Genomic DNA, 20,837 nt, shown 5'->3' with positions numbered 1-20,837 from the left:
GTACTGGCCGCATTAATTTGTGCTCACTGCGTGTTATTCTTCCCTCGTCCAACAGCTTCTTCAGTTCTGTTGCTACAATACGCGTGTATTTCTCTGTCGGGTCCCCTGGGAGGCGTTCGTAGAATTTTAAGTCGTTTAGTTGACGGTATGCTTCTTGTAGGTAGTCGGTTGTATTTAGGACTACAATTGCCCCTCCTTTGTCAGCGGGCTTTATTATTATATCAGTCCTAGATGTTAGGTTTTGCATACTCTTTTTCTCGGATTTTGTCATGTTTTCCCGCTTTCCCTTCTGTCTGTGATACTCCTGTAATATATCTTTCTGGACCGCGTTAATATATAAGTCCAGACACTTGTCTCGATGACTATTTGGTGTCCAATCGCTTGTTTGGTGGCGGGGAGTCTTTGGAATGTTAGACGGCTTGTCCAAGAAATATTCGTGCAGCCTCAATTTTCTAGCGAAGTTGTCGAGGTCTCGGAGTAAGTGAAACTCATCGAAAGATTTTCTAGTTGGGCAGAAGTTTAGTCCTTTAGATAATAGTTTTACTTCATCAGTTGACAAACTCGTGTCTGATAGGTTTATAATCGCAGCGTCGTAGTGAGTGTTGATAGGTGTTTTCTTGTTTGTGCCGTGAGTTTCCTCGTGGGTGAATGTGTTGTAGTCATACAGTGTAGCGTCTGGTAGTGTGGGGTTGGAAACATTGTCTCTTTTAAGTTTCTGTATTTTAGTTTTCTTGACCTCTTGGTATTTATTCTGTTCGAACTCTGTTAGTAGGGTGATTTCCTCGTTTGATAAGTGGTTGTTGTCGCGCAGAATGGCGTTGGTCATGTTGGTCAGTTTCTTTACTTGTTTTTCACTGTGGTTGATTGCAATTTCTGTTAGCTTGAGTGATGCTTCTAGAAGGACGTTTTGCCATGCGGCCTGGTTGTTTTCGTCGAGATTTGTGGCGGCAGGGGTGATGGAGAGTGTCATTCCTTTGGGGGCTATTCTAGCATTTAGGTATACTTGCAGCGTCGATCTATGCATTGCATGTCTGATTCGTTTATCCGTGAGTTTTCTTACTTTAAGAAAAGTGGCACTGTAACCGGAGAGCAGAGAGCTGGACTTACAGATTGGAAGTCAGTCTTCTTTTGGGCGCGGGGACGGCACTGCAGAAGTCCGCAGGTTGTAGGTGTGTTGTGTAGGCCTTCGTCGTTGAAAGGATGATCCGGGCGTCGAGCTGCTGGCAGGCGTTGAGCTCCGAGCGAGCGTTGAGGGCAGGATGTCCGTGTTGCTCGATGTTTCTTTGGGTGGGGTCGGCAATAGAGCAACACGCCTCTGTTGGTCGGCAGGTTTCACCTCTTGGGAAGGTGCGGTACTGCTGTCGATGACGGTGGGCTGTATCGGGCGTCGAGGTGTTATACTTTCAACGATCGTTGGGAACTCTGTCGTGGTGTCAGAGGTCTGCAGTGCTCCGGGAACGTGTTGGTGACTTCTGGTTCCCTGGTGATATTCTTCTGTTCGCATTTGGATGGGAGTGGTAGGTTGGGATGACCACCCCGCGGCAGGCTCGAGGTTCCCGCGATATATTGCCCCTTTCAGCGTTTGAGCAATGAGTGCTACCCCCATGAAGCTCGGATGTAGTCCGTCCGCAGCAAGGAAACGTCTGGCTGGCAGTTGGTCGAATTCATAGTCGATGTATGACACCTTGCCCGGTTTCCGGCAGTACGTCTTGATTGTCTCATTAAAGTGACGAGCTTCCCTGTTGAAGCGGTGGACGAATTTCTCGTTGGAACGTTGTAGGCGCCTGTTGGTGGATCGTGGTGGCACACATGAGACAATTAGTCTGTCAAGTTCCGGGCGTCTTTGAAGAGTGTTATTTACCATATATATATATATATATATATATATATATATATATATATATATATATATGTATATATATATATATATATATATATATATATATATATATGTATATATATATATATATATATATATATGCCGCTATGACGAATGGGCGACGTGGCCGGACTAATACGCCATGTTTATTCCTAAGGACTACTTCTTCCTCGGCTTCTACCAACCATCGCTACCTTCTTGCGTCGCATGATTCCCCCTCTTTCCGAAAAAATGCGTGAGATAGAATCTATGAAGCATGAATAAGTTGAGTCTCGTATTAAAAAATAATGCCAGAAAATGCAGTAGTTTCATGTCCCATGGTGGTTCCATGCACTTGCACAAAAACTTTCACAGGGAAGGCAGTCCGGTGATATTTAAGAGACCTCGGGTGGAAGATGTTGGCTGTTGCGTTCTAGAGAGCATAACCATGCATTTAGCGTGGAAAATAATGATGACACTGCTTGGTTAGTAGTGAAGATCGAAGAAGGTTGGGACACTTGTGGCGTTAGAAGGTCGGATGTCTCATGCATTAGATTTTGAGTCTTGGCTGCGACAGACGCTTTGCTTCTAGATTGCGTGCTTCTTGACGGATTGTGACGGCGTGATGCCCAAGTGCTGGAGGTATGCGAGAAGTGCTTCCCGATATTTTTAACGTTTTCCGTAATGTTGCGGTCTCTGTAACTGCAAGCGCAGACATCATCTCTTTCGACTTTCCTTTGTGCGAAAAAATTTGAAGTTTTGGAATATTCTTTGAGTGGGAAATCTTATTTTCCGCTGTTCATCATTTGTTGAGTGTGCTTCAGTTGAATTTTGCGTTCGTCGATACTTTCGTTACAGTATATCTCGTGGTCGCTTAATTTTGTGGGCTTGGCTTTGTTTGCTTTGCTGCTATTGTTCAGAAGATGACTGTAGTGGAGCCTCTTGCAGAATTGGACATTAATTTCTTTCGCAAGTTGACATGTCCTGTAGACAGTTGGTGCATTGTGAACTGATGACTTGCTTATCGGGCATGGTTGGTGGTGTGCCATGATTGCTAGCATGCTCTTTAGAAGCTTCGGTGACGTGGTTCATTACGGATGCTTCTGAAAGGCAACAACACACTAGGTTTGAAACATGATGTACTTCAGAATTAGTTCTATTCTTGAATTGGTGAGCACTGCATGAGGGTACCACAGGTGACGTGACATCACCAGGTTCGAATTTTAGATATTGACAAGTCTGCGGTGCCGTAAAAATGAAATCTTGCGACGAAACACATTCAGAGAGTACAGGTAGTTCATCAGGGGCTTCTTATTTGCTGTTCACTATGAGTGGTTCTTGCGCCAGGTAGCGTGCTACGTTCGACGCGTCTGAGCCTTCTCGGTGCGGAGTTTCAGGTGGCTGCGCACTGGACGGTAACACTGCAACTGGCGTGGTTCGGTCAGATTTGAGTTGTCAATGGCCCTCTTTCTCTGCAACTAACGATGTGAGCTGTTCTGGCGCATGAGTCTGGGCAGTAAGTCCAGGACTTTGCATAGCATTATCCAAGCTCCGCAGCTCTATCCCAAACGTTGTGAGCGTGCTAGATGTGAGACAGGCGTTTTGAGTCACAAAAGAGAGAAGCGATGGAAAACCAGGAGGTGGGCCAAGTGTGCGAGATGGGGAGTAAGCTGCTCCAAAGCGTGAAAACTGATTTTCACTCTTCGAGTCATCTTGGCGTTGTTTGGTATTTTCCCCATGCGTCAGCTGGTCTACCTTGAAAAAGGCGTCCTTATGCCACAAATAGCGACCGTTACAAGCCTTTGGAGAGCTGAGTGGTAGAAAACCAGGTGGTGAACTACGTATGCTAGGCGAAGCATGAAGGGCTATATTAGGGGGAGCGACGACTCGTGTCGTAAGTTGGTGCGACGACTTTGGAAATGCCGACTTTCGTGCAGAAGGGAGGCGCGATCTATAGTTGGGTTTTTCCCGAAATACGCATGGTCGCCTGTCAGTTAACTCATGTTCCACTCCGTCTTGTGGCAGTTGTCGATTCACGCTGAGCTTTAGATTGCTTGAAGACTGATTAGGAAATTAACGATAGAGTGCTGTTTTCTACAGCTGGTTGGCAATAAGTAAGTTTTGGTCATAGTTGGTAAAACGAGTGATGATCACTTCTTTGATCTTTTGCCATTACTCGTCGTTTTCAAAAATGTGGGTGAGATAAAACTTACATGCCTCACCGGAGATGTAGTCAGCGAAGTTGGTGACCATCTCCACTTCCGAACGGCATACAGCGGTGGCGTGGAGCTCGAATAGGTTGAACTAGTCATGCACGGGTCCGTCGTACGCCATTGCGGTGTACTCGGGGATGTTAAGGTCAGCTGATGGTGCTGTCATGATGCTATTCATGGTGTAGAGTTGGGATGCACTTATGTGGTCCACGTTTGGTCACTGCGTCTTGCTGAGGTGTTCGATGATGATGGCCAGTTCATGAAGTGGCTGCCATGTCTTCATCCTGTCGATTCCGATTCGTGTGACGCTATGATGAATGGGCAACGTGGCCTGGCTCATACGCCATGTTTATTCCTAAAGACTACTTCCTTATCGCCGTCTAAGAATTATCGCTACCTTCTTACGTCACGCACATGCGCCTCGGCTGCAGAGTAGCTTGGTGCCGACGCACCGAGCTACTTGGAGACAGCTGCAGCTCCCATGGCAAGAAGTAGTCGCCGCCTGCGAGGACTATTTCCCGAGTACGGTCCCCTCTCTCAAGATGAGATGGCAACTTCAACTAACAACCAGGCGAGTCGAACCAACGACGCCTATTCTTGTTTCCCGCATGTTTTTATGCGCCGCAAACACCACGCTCATTTCGTGGAGACATTTATGGAGATGTTGACGACTGGCTTGACTACTTCAATCGAGTTGCCAACATCAACGAATGGGATGAAGCTCGCAAGCTGCGGAGAGTTTACTTTGCGTTAGAAGACTCTGCCAAAACGTGGTACAAGAATCACGAGGGTTCCTTTGCGACGTGGCATGAGTTCAGCCGAAAGTTCCGTGATGCGTACCGCAGCACTGAAAGGAAATAGAGAGCGGAGCAGGCTATCTCGTCTTGGAACCAACGACCCAACGAGAGAGTTTCGATGTTTGTCGAGGACATGCTTCGACTCTTGAAGCATGCTGACCCTGCAATGTCCGAGGAAAAGAAGGTGCGCCATTTAATGCGTGGGGTAAAAGAGCAGCTGTTCGCCGGACTCGTGCGCAATCCACCGACGACTGTGGCAGAGATCATAAACGAGGCAACCACAATGGAGCGTACTCTCCAGTATAGGTCGTCACAGTATGAACGCCACGACGTGACCCCTGCTGCATGCGTTTTCGGGGCTGACAGCGAAAGGCATGCCCTCTCTGAGTTCTTAAAAAGCGTCGTGCGGGACGAGCTGCGCCCACTCCAAGCAGCGGGACCCCAACCACCCGTAAGTTCTCTCGCAAGCTTAATCCGAAATGAGATCCGTCAGGTGGTCACCCCACTCGCGCCAACAAGGCCTGAGACCCCTGTGCTGACTTATGCGGCGGCTCTGCGATCTCCTGCACCACATGGCCCTGATCCCACCATGGGGAGAATGGATCGGGCTAGCCATCGATTTCAGGGCACCTCTTCGACTCCGCCATCTGCCTCAAGGTTTCCGAGTGCACCAACTTATCGTCCGTCTGGATCGCGGCAGAACACCACAAAGGCCAGCGTGTGGCGTACGTCCGATAACCGTCCGCTCTGCTACCACTGTGGCGAAGCGGGTCACGTCTACCGTAACTGCCAGTACCGCTAACTTGGTCTCCGTGGCTTTCACCCTGATGATCGGTGCCCGTGTTACGGTGAGCGTCCCCGCGACATCGAAGAGTACCTTACGGGCCAGCAAGCTCCTCGCCTTGGTCAACGCCTCCAATCACGATCACCATCACCTCCCCGCCCCACGTCACCCAGCATTCCCTCGTCATCTTATGCTCCTTTCAGAGGCCGGTCACCGAGTCCCCACAGGGGAAACTAGAAACCACGGCTCCTGGGGGTGAAGCCGCGTCCCAACAAACTGTCACAGAGTCTCCTTCGACGCAAAGACTCGACGAAGACCGTTCTGACTTTCCAGTCGTTTCCGAAAGTCATAAGACTGTTTCCGACGACATCACCGTACACGTCGATAATCACGTCGTCACTGCCCTCGTCGACACCGGCGCCGATTATTCGGTTATGAGCAGCGCCCTAGCATCCCAACTGAGGAAGGTAACTACCCCTTGGCAAGGACCGCCGTTGCGCACGGCAGGAGGCCACCTTGTCACGCCAACTGGAATGTGCACAGCCCGTGTTTGAGTCCGTGCTTCGACGTTCACAGGGTCCTTCCTCGTATTACCTGTGTGCTCCCCATTCCCTCATTCTGGGGCTGGACTTCCTTTGCGAACACTGCGCAATTATTGACCTACGAGACTTGCAGGTATCGTTCGAGGACCCGTTTCAGCCTGAACCGGAAAACGCTCGCTCATCGAAGGCTGCCCTACGTGTATCCTCCGAATCTGTTACTCTGCCTCCCCGCAGCAGCCTTTTTATCAACGTTGAATGTGACCAAGACGTCCCCGACGCTGTAATTGCAGAAGGAAATTTGTCCCTACTTTTTGCACAACAAATCTGCGTTGCCCGAGGTATTGTTCAGCCCAGTAGAAAGCAGGCTTGCCTATTAGTCACGAATTTCAGCGAGGAGTATCGCCATCTTACCAAACACACTGCGATCGCATACCTTGAGGATATTGCCGACGTCCCTGGTCCCTTAACATTATCTGCTCTTTCGTCATGCGACGATTTCGCCATGACATTTGCAAGCACTCTCGACGTAAACCAGGGTCTACCGTCTGTACAACGGGAACATCTTTTGAAGCTACTCGACTCATTTCGGGACTGCTTCGCTACGACTTCGAAAGTTAACCAAACACCGCTTGCCAAGCATCGTATCATCCCCGAGCCTACCAAGAGACCCATTCGACAGCATGCCTACAGAGTCTCGCAAAAAGAACAAGATGTTATACGCCCACAGGTCCAGCAGATGCTCAAGGACGATGTCATCCAGCCGTCGACCAGTCCCTGGGCGTCCCCTGTTATGTTAGTAAAGAAAAAAGATGGTACTCTGCGATTTTGTGTCGACTACTGAAGGTTGAATAAGATCACGAAGAAAGACGTGTATCCTTCACCACGAATAGACGACTCGCTGGACCGCAATCGCAATGCTCGTTACTTTTCTTCCATGGATCTACGCAGCGGCTATTGGCAAATATCTGTTGATGAGCGCAACCGCGAAAAGACCGCCTTAATTACTCCTCACGGACTCTGCGAGTTCAAGGTCCTTCCCTTCGGCTTATGCTCGGCAGCAGCTACTTTTCAAAGAATGATGGACATGGTTCTCTCAAGGCTAAAATGGCAATCGTGTCTTGTCTACCTTGACGATGTGGTCGTCTTCTCGGACACGTTTGAGCAGCACGTCCAGCGCTTACAGGCAGTTCTTCAGGCGATTCGAACAGCTGGACTTTCTCTCAAACCTGAGAAATGGCTCTTTGCATTCGAGGAACTGAAATTTCTTGGTCACGTCTTCAGCCACGCCGGTATGCACCCAGACCCTGAGAAAACGAAAGCTGTTGCCGCATTTCCTGTCCCAACAAAGAAGCGCGACCTCCGCCGATTTTTTGGACTCTGCACATGTTACAGACGCTTCGTCAAAGGCTTTTCTAAAATCGCTGAACCACTAAACGAACTTACGAAAGACGGCGCACCGTTTGTTTGGGGTCCTGATCAGCATCACGCCTTTGACACGCTACGAAACCATCTCCAAGCACCACCTGTACTCGGTCACTTTGACGATAACGCTGCCACAGAGCTACACATGGATGCCAGCAACGTCGGACTTGGAGCTGTACTGGTTTAATGGCGAAATGGCTTAGAGCGCGTGATTGCTTATGCAAGTCGAATACTATAATCTGCAGAAAAGCACTACTCTGCAACAGAAAAAGAATGCTTAGCCGTTGTTAGGGCTATAACAAAGTTTCGCCCTTATTTAAATGGTCGACCATTCAGGGTAGTTAGCGACCATCATTCTTTATGCTGGCTCGCCAACCTCAAACACCCTTCCGGTCGTCTAGCATGCTGGAGCCTTCGGCTGCAAGAATTTGACGTTACAGTCATTCACAAGTCAGGACGCAAACACACTGATGCTGACTGTCCCTCACGTGCACCAATTGAAAGTACGAACGAGGACGTTGAAGAGGACGATACATTCCTTTCCCCTGTGTCAGCAACCGACCTGGCTCAACAACAACGCGACGACATGGAGCTAAGCCCGCTGATTGACTACCTCGAAGGCCGAAAACGCAGCCTTCCTCGAAACTTCGCACGTTCGCTGGCCTCGTTCTGCATCAGGGATGCAGTCCTCTATAAGAAAAATTTCGACCATACCCAGGCTACTTACCTACTGGTTGCGCCGACCTCGCTTCGGGACGATATTTTACAGGCTTGTCACGACGAACCATCATCCGGACACCTTGGCTACACGCGCACACTGGAAAGAATTCGCCGCTCATACTACTGGCCCCGCCTCGCGCAGACAGTCAAGCTGTACGTCCGCACATGCCGCGACTGCCAACGTTGTAAGACTCCACCTGTCCGACCAGCAGGACTACTACAGCCTATCGCCACGCCGAAGACACCATTCCATAAATTGCCATTGAATTGCTCGGCTCATTTCCCACCTCTTCGTCTGAAAACCGGTAGATTGTGGTTGCCACCGATTATTTAACGTGTTACAGCAAAACAAAGGCCCTGCTCAAAGCTACCGCAGCCGAAATCGCACAGTTTTTTGTCACCAGCATCGTACTTCGTCACGGAGCGCCAGCTGTGATAATTACTGATCGTGGTACAGCTTTCATCACAGAGATGCTTCAAGAAGTGCTGAGACTAAGTGGTACAGAACATCGGAAAACCACGGGTTATCAGCCCCAGACAAATGGACTCACTGAACGGTTGAACAAGATCATTGCAGATATGCTGTCAATGTATGTGGCCGTTGATCACAAGAACTGGGATGATATACTCCCTTACGTAAATTTTGCTTACAAAACAGCAGTCCAAGAGAGTACAGGTTTCACCCCATTTCGCTTAGTTCATGGTCGAGAGGTCACTACAATGCTCGACGCAATGCTCCTTCTCAACAACTTGAGCATGTTCAACACGGACGCTGCATTGTTCGCTCAACGCGCCGAGGAGGCCCGTCAACTCGCCCGATGCCGTATTCAGGCTCTCCAAACTGCCGACGCACACCGCTACAACCTCACACACCGAGAGGTTACCTTCCAACCAGGCGATGTAGTTTGGGTGTGGACTCCCATCCGGCAGCGTGGTCACTCTGAGAAGTTGCTTCGGCGCTACTTCGGCCCATACAAAGTTTTGCGCCGACTCAGTGACGTTACGTATGAAGTTCTCCCTGAGGGCGCCTCAAGACGTTCCCGTCGGTTTCCAGAAAGTGGTGTGGTGCACGTGTCAAGACTCAAGCCATATTTCTCGCGTCATCCATCGAACGTGGACTAACTTACCATGCGATTACTATTTTTTGTCACTTTGGTTTTTTTTATTGTCTTGTGTACTTACTCCTTTCTTTATGGAGTACTTCTATGACGCCAGCCCATTTTTTCCCTTACGACGGAGTTGTTGGGCTCCATGGTAGCATCTTTTCTTTGTCATTTATTTTCTCAACGCTCATTACCAGCATCGAGGCGATGCTTTTCGAGGAGAGGGAGTAATGTCACAGGTAATGGGTATGAGCCATCAACTGTAGGAATCCCTTGGAAGTGAAGAAAGAAGAGGGCTTTTGCGTCCTGGTCTGAGGGCAAGCAAGACGTCGTTTCGTCGCTGTCTGTTATTACGTTCGCGGCAATATATATATATATATGTATATATATATATATATATATATATATATATATATATATATATATATATATATATATATATATATATATATATATATATATATATATATATATATATATATATATTCGCGTGATTACAGATAGACCACAGCGTGTCTGTTCACAGAAGCAGCAGCACTGAACGTCGAGTCGAAGCGAACTTTAGACCACGAGCACAAACCAGTCTTCTTATTTGTCACAAATTGCACATACTCGCATTGGCATAGCTCAATCTTGTTCCATGCCCCTGTAATTACCCCCCTTTAGACGAAAAAAGTACCGCCCTGATGCTCAATGCCGATTAGAAGGTAAAGTAATCGCGTACACGCACAATGACGCATGATGAAACAGAGTCGGGTGGCTCGGGCGTGGTGTGGCTTCATCCGTGACACATGAACAATGTCCACCTGCTGGGAACATCGAGATTGCCGAGCTGCGTCTTCAAGCCAGACTTTGTAGTTGACATCCTTGAGGTGCCGTTGGACTCTATAAGGACCGAAGTGTCGGTCAAGTAACTTTTCCGAGAGGCCCCTTTGTCGAACGGGGATCTACAGCTACACCAGGTCACCGGGTTGGTAAATGACATGATTGATTGATCGATATGTCGGGTGTAACGTCCCAAAACCACCATATAATTATGTAACATGCCTTTGTGGAGAGTCCGGAGAATTCGACTATCGGGGGTACTTTAACGTGCACCCAAATCTGAGCACACGGGCCTACAACATTTCCGTCTCCATCGGAAATGCAGTCACCGCAGCCGGGATGCAAACCCGCGTTCTGCGGGTCAGCAGCTGACTACTTTAGTCACTAGACCGCCGCGGTGGGGCTAAATAACATGGCGAACACGGGAGTTGTACCTCTGCGAGTCGATGCGTTGTTTTCAGATCCGCTCGAGTGCATGCTCGTGGGCTGCGTCGACGAGCCGGATAAAGTTGCTCGATTCGGTAGGAATGTCGGTCATGTCAGGCAAGAGCATAGTATCTAGCGTCGTAGTTGCTTGTCAGCCGTGAAGCAGCCGGAAAGTACTGAAACCTGTAGTCTCTTGAACCGCAGTGTTGTAAGCGAACGCTACATACGGCAAAATTTCATCACAGTTTTTGTGATCGCGGTCGACGTACATGGATAGCATTTCAGCGAGTGTCCTGTTTATTCTTTCCGTCAGACTTTTCGTTTGTTGACGGTATGCGGTCGTTTTGCAAGGAGCTGTTCCATTGAGTCTCATGACGTCTTGCATTAATTGGGCCGTAAATGTTGTTCTACGGTCAGGGATAAAAACTGTTGGCGCTCCATGGCGAAGGATGATGTTGTTCATAAAAAAACACGCAATCTCATTGGCGGTGACTCGTTTAAGGACTTTCGCTTCGCAGTACCTTGTTAAATAGTCAGTAGTGACTACGGTCCAGCGAATGCCTTTATGCGACTTCGGGAAGGGCCCAAGCAAGTCCATGTCGATTCTTTCAAATGGTTTTGACAGTGGTGCCACAGGTTTCAATAAACCAGTAGGGCGCACAGGTGGGGCTTTACGGCGCTGCCAATGTTTATATGTTTTAACGTAATGCTTGACATCCTGGGTGAGCTTTGGCCAGAAGTAGTGAGTCTGAATTCGGGCAATGGTACGTGCGAATCCTAGGTGGCCGGAGGAAGGCTTGTCGTGGCAGGCAGATAAAATGTCAGCACGTAGCCCTGGTGGAATGACAAGGAGGTATTCAGTCGCATAAGGTTCAAAGTTTTTTTAACAGAGGATGTCGTTGCGGAAAGAAAATGACCCTGAACGTGGGAATGCCGATGGTGGACTCGAGCTGTGACCTTGAAGGTACTTGATTAGTTGTCGGAGCTCTGAATCATTCCACGGTTGTTGGGCCAAGAAAGATTCACTGACAGTGCAAAAAAGTCATCTGTATCATCATCACTCGATGTCATCGCGAGGGGAATGCATGAAAGGCAATCGGCATCAGTGTGCATGCGGCCAGACTTGTAGACGACTGTAACCTCAAGTTCTTAAAGGTGCAAGCTCCACCTAGTGAGGCGCCCTGTAGTGTCCTTGAGATTGGCCAGCCAACAGAGGACATAGATGTCCGTAACTAGTCTGAATGGACGGTCATACAGATAAGGTCGGAACTTTCATATTGCCCAAATTAAAGCAAGGCATTGCTTTTCCGTGGACGAGTAGTTAGTTTCCGAAGATGACAGAATGCGACTAGCATAAGCAATGGGACGCTTGGTACCGTCTTGCCACTAGACCAGCACTGCACCAAGACCGATGTTGCTTGCGTCAGTGAGCAGTTCGGTGGGAGCATGTTCATCAAAGTGCCCTAGTAAGGGTTCCCTCTGAAGGCGCCGTTGAAGCTTGAAAAGTGTGGCTTTTTGCTCTAAACCCCATACAAAAGGAGTATCCTCCTTCGTTAAGCGGGTAAGGGGTTTAGAGATGTTAGCAAAGCTCTGCAGAAAGCATCTGTAGTATGCACAGAGACCCGAAAATCGGCACAAATCCCGTTTGTTAGAAGGTGGAGGAAATGTAGCAACGGCCATAGTCTTTTCTGGGTATTGTCGAATGCCAAGTGAATGACAAGGTGGCCGAGAAACTTAAGTTCCTCGTAGCCGAAGTGACACTTCACCTGTTTTAGTGATAAGCCTGCGGATGGAATAGTAATGAAGATGGACTGAAGTTGTTGTAAATGTTGCCCAAATGTTTTGGGAAAGACAACGACGTCGCCTAAATAGACGAGGTAAGATTCTCACTTTAGACCGGATAGGATGGTGTCCACCATTTTTTTAAATGTTGCCGGTGCAGAGCACAATATAAATGGTAGCACTTTGAATTCGTAAAGGCCATCGCAAGTTTTGAACGCTATTTTTCCCTAACGTACGAAATGCTTCCATGTACGTTAATAGCGAAGCTTCGACTGGACGTGGGGTCATAATGGGTTGAAGCTCGGCTGGACGCGCAGAGGCATCATGGTCTGCCCCAGCTGCCGGACCTCTTCGCGGACGACATTCGTTAGAGCAGTAACATGGGGATGAGATGACACCACGTGCACATTTTGCAGCTCCTCGCGCACAATACTGCGCAAGAGCTCCGTCAGGTCTCTCACAGCCGTGACTGGCGCAACGGTTGTAGTCGTCCAGCCAGTCATCAACGTCCTTGTGTGGGTCACGGTGGATCGGCTTCGGGGTTCGGGGGTGATGAAAAACCATGGAGGAGGCAGCATTAATGTCTCTTGGGTTTCCGTTCTCGCACTAGCCATAGTTTTGTCGAGTCGTTGAAGCGGTCCAAATTCAGGTGGTAGGCCTAGTTGTCACCGGCTACGCCGTAGGTCAGCTGGTTTTTCCAAGTCGCGACTACTGTCGGGATCTTGCTGCTGATTGCAGTGCATACAACACTACCCCGCACGTGAAATTGTCACGTGATTGCGGATAGACCACAACGTCAGTTCACAGGAGCAGCAGCACTGGACGTCAAGCCAAAACGAGCGTTAGGTCACGAGCACAAAAAGCAGTCTTCATCTTTGTCACCAAATGGCACATACTCGCATTGGCGTAGCTCAATCTCGTGCCATGCCCGTCGTAGCAATATGTATATATATAATATATATATATATATATATATATATATATATATATATATATATATATATATATATATATATATATATATATATATATATATATATATATATATATATACATTTTAGGAAGCAGCGATGGCGTAATTGTCAGAGCATCCGCCTCGCATGCAAAAGGTGCGTGGTTTGAATCCCGGTGCCACACAGTTTCCAACCGGATAAAAAAAGAATCCGCGTGGTGACGGAACTGCATTAAGAGGGCTGGGGTTCAGCCTTACCGGTAACCACTGCCGACAGCGCACTCCCTCACCAGGAAATGATTGGCCACCCTGGTTCAGTATCTGGCCACTACCTCCCACATGCATCCGTCAATTAACTCACGGCCTTCAGTACCCAGCAGTTGTGAAGCAAGTGACCACGGCGGTGGTCAGATCTGCAACGCAGCAAAGGGTGCTAAGAATCTCTGGATCTAGACAGGCAGCCATTGGAACCTGAACTTGGCAACGTTTAACGCTAGAACCTTATCTAGGGAGGGGAGTCTAGCTGTACTATTCGAGGAGCTAGAGGGTGTTAAATGGGATATAATAGGGCTCAGTGATGTTACGGGGACAGATGAGGCCTATACGGTGCTACTGAATGGGCACGTCCTTCGCTATCAAGGCTTGGCTGACAGAAGAGGACAGGGAGCGGGGTTCTTAATTTGATAAAAACATAGCTGGCAACATAGAAGAACACTATAGCATTGTTGAAATTGTGGTAGGTATCGTAAATAAACTCAATAGGAGTTTCAAGATGAATGTGGTACAGGCTTGCGCGCCTACATCCAGCAATAATGAGGCTTCAGTGGAAAGCTTCTATGAAGACGTGAAATTGGCAATGAGTAAGGTAAAAACACAGTATACTATACTGATGGGAGACTTCAATGCAAAAGTAGGGAAGAAGCAGGCTGAAGACCAGGCTGTAGGAGATTATGGCATCGGTACTAGAAACGCCCAAGGAGAGCTACTAGTAGAATTCGCAGATCGCAATTATTCACGCATATTGGATACCTTCTACCAAAAACGAGGAAACCGCAAGTGGGCATGAAGGAGCCCTAATGGCGAAAATAGGAACGAAATAGATTTTTAATGAGTGCACACCCAGGCATCGTGCAGGATGTGGAAGTGGCTGGCAAGGTACGATGCAGCGACCATTGAATCGTACGGTCATGAATTCGCCTAGTCTCTAAGAAGGATTGACAGAAACTGATACGCAAGAAGCCAATCAATGAGCTAGCACTGTGAGGAAAAGGACAGAAATTCAGTCTCGCTTCAGAACAGGTACTCGGCTCTTAGTGAGGAAGCCAGCCTTAGCGTAGATACAGTGAGTGATAATCTGACGAGTATCATTACGGAGTGTGCAGTGGAAGTTGGAGGCAGGGTAGTTAGACAGGGCACTGGCAAGCTTTCTAAGAAAACGAATAATCTCAATAAGAAGCGTCAAATCAAGAAAGTCTCAAGTAAAACAGACAAAATAGAACTGGCAGAGCTTTCGAAGTTGATTATCAAGCATAAAGTATCCGACTTAAGAAGGTATAACATGGAGAAAATTGAACACGATCTGAAAAACGGAGGAAGCGTCAAAGCAGTGAAGCGGAAACCTGGGATAGTCAAAAATCAGATGTATGCACTAAGCGACGAAGAAAGCAAAATAACTACCAATATGGATAGGATAGTTCAAATAGCGGAGGAGTTTTACAGAGATCTGTACAGTAGCCGGGCCAACCACTACCTAGTACTATAAGAACTAGCAGCAACCCTGATGACACCTACCAGCAATAATGAAAGAAATCAGAAAAGCTTTAGAGAGCATGCAAAGAAGCAAAGCTGCAGGTGAGGATCAGGTAACAACAGATCTGCTGAAATATGGAGGACAGATTGTGCTAGAAAAACTAGCCACCCTGTTTACGAGGTGTCTTCTGACGGGAAGAATACCAGAGTCTTGAAGAATGATAGCATCATCCTAATACATAAGAAAGAAGATGACAAGGACTTGAAGAAATACAGGCCTAGGAAGAACGAATGGACGGACAAATGCTTTGCCCCACTCCCCATCATTCACTCCGTGGATATGCGGCTATTTTTTTTTTCAAAGCACTGGGTTTAGGAACAAGGAGGGCAAAATAGACTTTAAGCAGGTAAAAATAACTAGAATAAGGTTATCTGATCGGTGGCTAAAGTCAAGGCACGAGTGAAAATAAAACCTTCACTGCAAAGTACGAGTACTCAACCTCACTATTTAAAGGAAAAGAAAAATAAATCTAGTTTTTGGTTCACTAAGTATTACGGCTTGGTGGCGTAAGCCACCGCAAGATCTAAAGGGTACAGCCATATTAATCCATCCATCCACCCACATCGTCACGTCACGGCAGCGTGCGCTCTCGTCTCCCGCGCGTGCTTAGTCCCGCAGAGAGGAAGTGGGTGGACGCTCGATCGCGCGCTCTTAATTTTCGATGGGGAAGATCGTACGTCTTGGCTCACTTTCGACTTTCACCGGAAAAATTTTGTTGCAGTTACCGGACGCACAAAGGCCTTGCAATCGTTATACAGTCTCCGTTCGCGAAAGGGCGCGCTTTTCAGACACAGGCAAGTAACAACTGAGATGCCTATTCGCGTTCATCTGTACCTGTGAGTACGTTTCGTGCGTTATTTGCGCATGAGAAACGCGAGCACGTTTTCGTCTGCTTGCCATTCTACGCGTGACCTTCCAATTTGCCAATTGGGTGTCATCGTGTTCATTGCTTCGCCTATGCAGCGAAGTCGTGACTTTTTTGTTTTGAACAAAGGATGCCGGCACTTCCGACACCAGAAGATCATCAAAACGATCCCTTTATTTCTGTCGCGTGCAAATACAACCACTCTGTGTATGCCAATGTTTGCTGTTGTCGGTGGATTTGTATAACAAAAACACTGTTAACGAATGAGCTGCTTGAATAATAAGGAAGTAATTTCCGTTAAAACAGAGTCACAGTGTACACACTAAACGAAAATGACCTGAAATAACCTCAAAAACTGGGTAAACCATTTGTCCTCTAGCGCACTACCTTTCCTGGGTTTTTTTTCACCACCTACTATCGAGGTAAAAATTTACTCTCGTGCTAACTGAGTTTTTGAACGTAGCGAGAGTAGTAATTATTTACCCCAGTGAGGTTTTCAGCGAGTATAGAGAGAGTAAATTTTTACTGCCTTCACAAGGTTTTTGAGGTGATTTCCGGGAGTTATTTCCGGTGGTAAAAAAATAAAAATTGACGGGTGCATTCGCTCAGAGTCGACAAATTTATTGAATAGCAGAATTGATTGAATTTATTAAACGGCAGAATTGGTGACACATAGATTCACATACAGCCAAACACGCACACACACAACAAATGCAGAATAATACACCACTCGAACAGACTGCACGCGTTGCTCAACTATACACTTTGACAATCCGGTATATATAGGCACGACTTTTTGACCAGCCCTGTAGCACTGGTAGGAGAGCTCTTTTTTTGCATTGATTAACAACAACGGTTGAAGGTGCAAGCGTAAACTTAAGGTGGGCTGCAGGGCACTAAATGTCACACCGACCTTTTATAGTAAATCCACCCGATCTCACCTTTTTGAGTATCCAATAATTACTTGGCACACCTGGCTCATGGCCCCACGCGTGTTAGCACTGCTGATGCACAAGTCCAAAAAATATACCTAAGTACGCACAAACCATGGTAGCTCAATGATTTTCATTGAGCGACGGTGCACAAACGCAGTAGCAGCACGTATTCATCACAACGGGCGTAGAGGAGCGGTGCACGCCTGCACACAAGCTTCTTACCGACGGCGCACTAGGCCTTCTCGAAGAGCACGGCTATCCGATGAAACACAGCTGGCGATCACAGAACTCATATCCTGTGCGAATTTCGTCGTCATTTCAGACACAAATGAACACGTGACCGCTATCTTACGGGGACAGGGCGGTGTATGCATACTTCCAACGAAAGATCACCGTCCGGGTTTTCTTCGTGCTCACCGGCAGCCGCTTGTTGGTTCCGTCTGCCTCGTATCGGCTTCGCGCTACATGTTTGAGAACAGTTGGTGCATGAGATGGGCGATTCGGGCAGCACTTTACTCATGCAGACATCGCCTACTCGGGAACAAGATATATGCGATGCTTCTTTCACCTGCCCCGGCGACACACTCCCACTGGTCACTGGCGGCCGCGGCTCGGTGCCGACGACAGAGTGAAGCATTTTGCTTATTGCTTCTCCTGTAGGCAAGCATGGACGATGACATCAGATTGATTTTGTTACCACTGGCAGATCTTCGCGATTCGGCTCGGAAGCGAGATATCCGCGACGTGCAGGTTCGGAGGCTCTCGGAAGCGCACAATCGCTCGATGATGTAGGAAACACGTGAGATCCACCAGCCCAACGAGACACACAGGTACCGAGCTTCTTGCACCGTCTTTCTCCAAAGCCACCGCCGAGCAAAAGCCAACAATTTGCGAAAATATGCACGACAACTTTCCACAGCAGGTCTTCTTTCTTTTTTTCCTTCTTTTGAGATCTCCCCCCCTCCCCCGTCTTTTTTTTTCTTTTTCACTCACAGAATGCTGCTCCCGCTTGTTGTGCTTATGCTGCCCCCCGTTCCAGTGAAAGTGCATTAACTCGAGGTCAGTCCTGAGGCACGGCGATACCAAAAAAAAAATATCTGTGGTCCTCGCGTACCTTCATGACTCACTGAGAGCGTCACAATGGGTGGCATGGGGCAAAAGCCACCGAAGCAGCTGCACCTTGCAGTCACGTGGTAATAAACTCTGAAACGCAGGTTAAAAATCACGTGATAGAAAACTCCCTACGTGGTAAAACTGGATTTTGACATCCTTTTACTACTTGCTTGAGAGGTGGTGGTAAAACTATGTCATGTACCATCTTTTACTCCTACACGAGGTAGTAATTTTAAACCCGAGAGAGTTTTCAGAGGTCATGAGCCGCAAAAACCCCAAACTCAGATAGTTTTTGCTTACAGTGTATTTTTATTGACATCTATGTACAAGTGTATGTCGGTCGTAATAAACCATCCATGCTCCGTTGTAATAACCTTCTACAGGCGTATCGAGTCGCTCTCCGGTGAGCGTCTTAGCCCACCATCCGCGAGCGCCATCTGCTGCATCAAACAAAAACAGCTCAGGTGGCGAACAGAAACTAGACGTGCCACCGGGCGCCGTTTCATAACCTAGCATATTTTTACTCAGTGGTCCAGGCCTACCACTCTCGCGAGCACCAGCACCTAATTTAAGCTTACCACTTCTGATGGTGCTGGCATAGTTATGCACCTGTAAATAACTGGTGACATAAAAGATACACGGCTATTTAAGGTATGTCTGTACGTGCATATGTACATATTTTTAGTTTCACTTCGTGAAGTTTCATTTTATGAAAAAAGTTTCAACTCTCCTTACATGCGGATGCTTCACATAACATCGATTCCCGAAGTACATGTGATTTGCCGAATTTGTGTTATATTGTTCCCTAAAAACTATGATTGACGTCAGTGTATCGTTAAAAGCTGTTTTGTGTCTCACATATTGTACTCGAGGATCGGGCCAGTTATTGTAAAGAAGTAACATGAAGTGACTTCTTTAAGTCGAAAATAGGTCCTCAAGTCCATAGTGTCTACGCTGAGGTCGCCGACTGGTAAAAGGATTTGTGCTTCCAGGTGTTTAAGATTGTTCCATACAAGTACGATTGTTGGACGCCTATAGAAAATTTTTCTTCATTCACGTACACACATATGTTTGTGACTGTTTTCTATAGCCTCGGTTTTCAGGCCACCATAACAAGGGACAGGGAACGTCGACGACAAAGCTAGGTGCTGCGGTTCATAATATGTCCGTTAAAATGACCAACTAGTATAAAAAGTTTGCGCTTCTAGGTGCGTCATACTGTTCAGTCAGAAATGTGTCTCATATTCGGCCATTAAACTTTCTTGCATGTCTCACATCTACAAGTCTACCAATGACAGACAACGGCAACGAACAAGGTTTGTCCTCAGGTGCTTCCGCCCAAAAATGCATAGTAAAGAACCGTGGTGGTGAAGTGTGTTCAGGTGTCACGCATCGGCAGATTTGCAGCACTTCCGGTAATAAAATTTTCTGCTCTATGAGGAGCAAGTCTGTTTTATTTGCAGATTGAGAGTGCTGTCTATATGTTTCGTCCGCAGATCTCGAGCTGCTCCATCGCGAAGTCCACTCACTCCACAGAGGGACTTTTTCTACTCTGTAAAAATAGGCGGATTAGAGCGGAAGTCGGAAGCACCCCCCGCGTTCGCATTACGTGGCGTACCAACGCTATCTTCATCCACGCCTGTTCCCTTTAAGCGCGCCGTGAAAGCTAAAAGCGTCCTGAAAGGAAAATTGGGTGGTGTGTAGAAGCATCAAATCGCAGTTTTACTGCTTGCTGAGAGCGATGATTCCAGTTCAAGTTCTGAATCGATCACTGAGGATTTGAGTGATGGAGGGACAGCGCTACACAGGCTAGTGAAACAGCTGCTACTCATCTAAAAAGAAAGGAGCTCTGACGCATGGAATCGAACCAACGACGGTGCGTTAATGCCTCACACCTACATGTGCATTCACCTCACTCGGTCACGAACTACACCATGGTGCCGATGACAAGCAGGGGTGTATCAATATATCACAAGCATTTGATAGAGCTCGTTTCAAAAAAATTGGCAGATCTCACGTACAGTGAGAACCGATGATATGCGAAGCACGAATGAGAAATGTTGAAATGTCACTTTAAAATCAGCACAACGTTACGAGGTGGAGGTTAATGATGCCGTACATAACTTCCGTGTCATGATTATAATTTTTGAATGTGACGTTTACTTTCGTCATCTATTCACGTCCCGTGATACCAAATTTAGTAAATGTGGAGCTAGCGAAACGCCCGCGAGCACGCTATGAGCGTGGTATGCTGTCAAGTTCTTACATAACACGCGTGTCGAGATTATGATGTTTGCACCAGTCGTAAAATTCGTCATCCAACGACATCACGTAACACCAAATTTGGTATTAGTGGAGCAAGCGAAACGGCCACGAGCGCATCATGAAGGGCCAATATACTCCAATGGAGCGTTGACGCGTGCGCACGCTAAGCACAGCGACAAAACGTTAGCGAAACGCGAGGGCTCTATAGTCTGACGCCAGGCACGACAAGCGTCCGTCGGTGCGGCACGACGGCCAGAAGCACGACATGTGACATGGTGCATTTCGCGCCGATTCGTAACCCAGACAACACTGCGTCTCCCTCTTTCCATCATGGAGGGACGCCCGACGCGCTGAAGCGCAGAAGCGCCAAAGCACCGCAGCACGGCGTGCGCCTGCGAATATGAGACGCTGCTGGGATGCCGATG

This window comes from Rhipicephalus microplus, unplaced genomic scaffold (genome assembly GCF_043290135.1).
Source record: "Rhipicephalus microplus isolate Deutch F79 unplaced genomic scaffold, USDA_Rmic scaffold_22, whole genome shotgun sequence".
Lineage (NCBI taxonomy): Eukaryota > Metazoa > Arthropoda > Arachnida > Ixodida > Ixodidae > Rhipicephalus > Rhipicephalus microplus.
The sequence above is the reverse complement of the archived record's forward strand: the minus strand, read 5'-3'. Positions refer to the sequence as shown.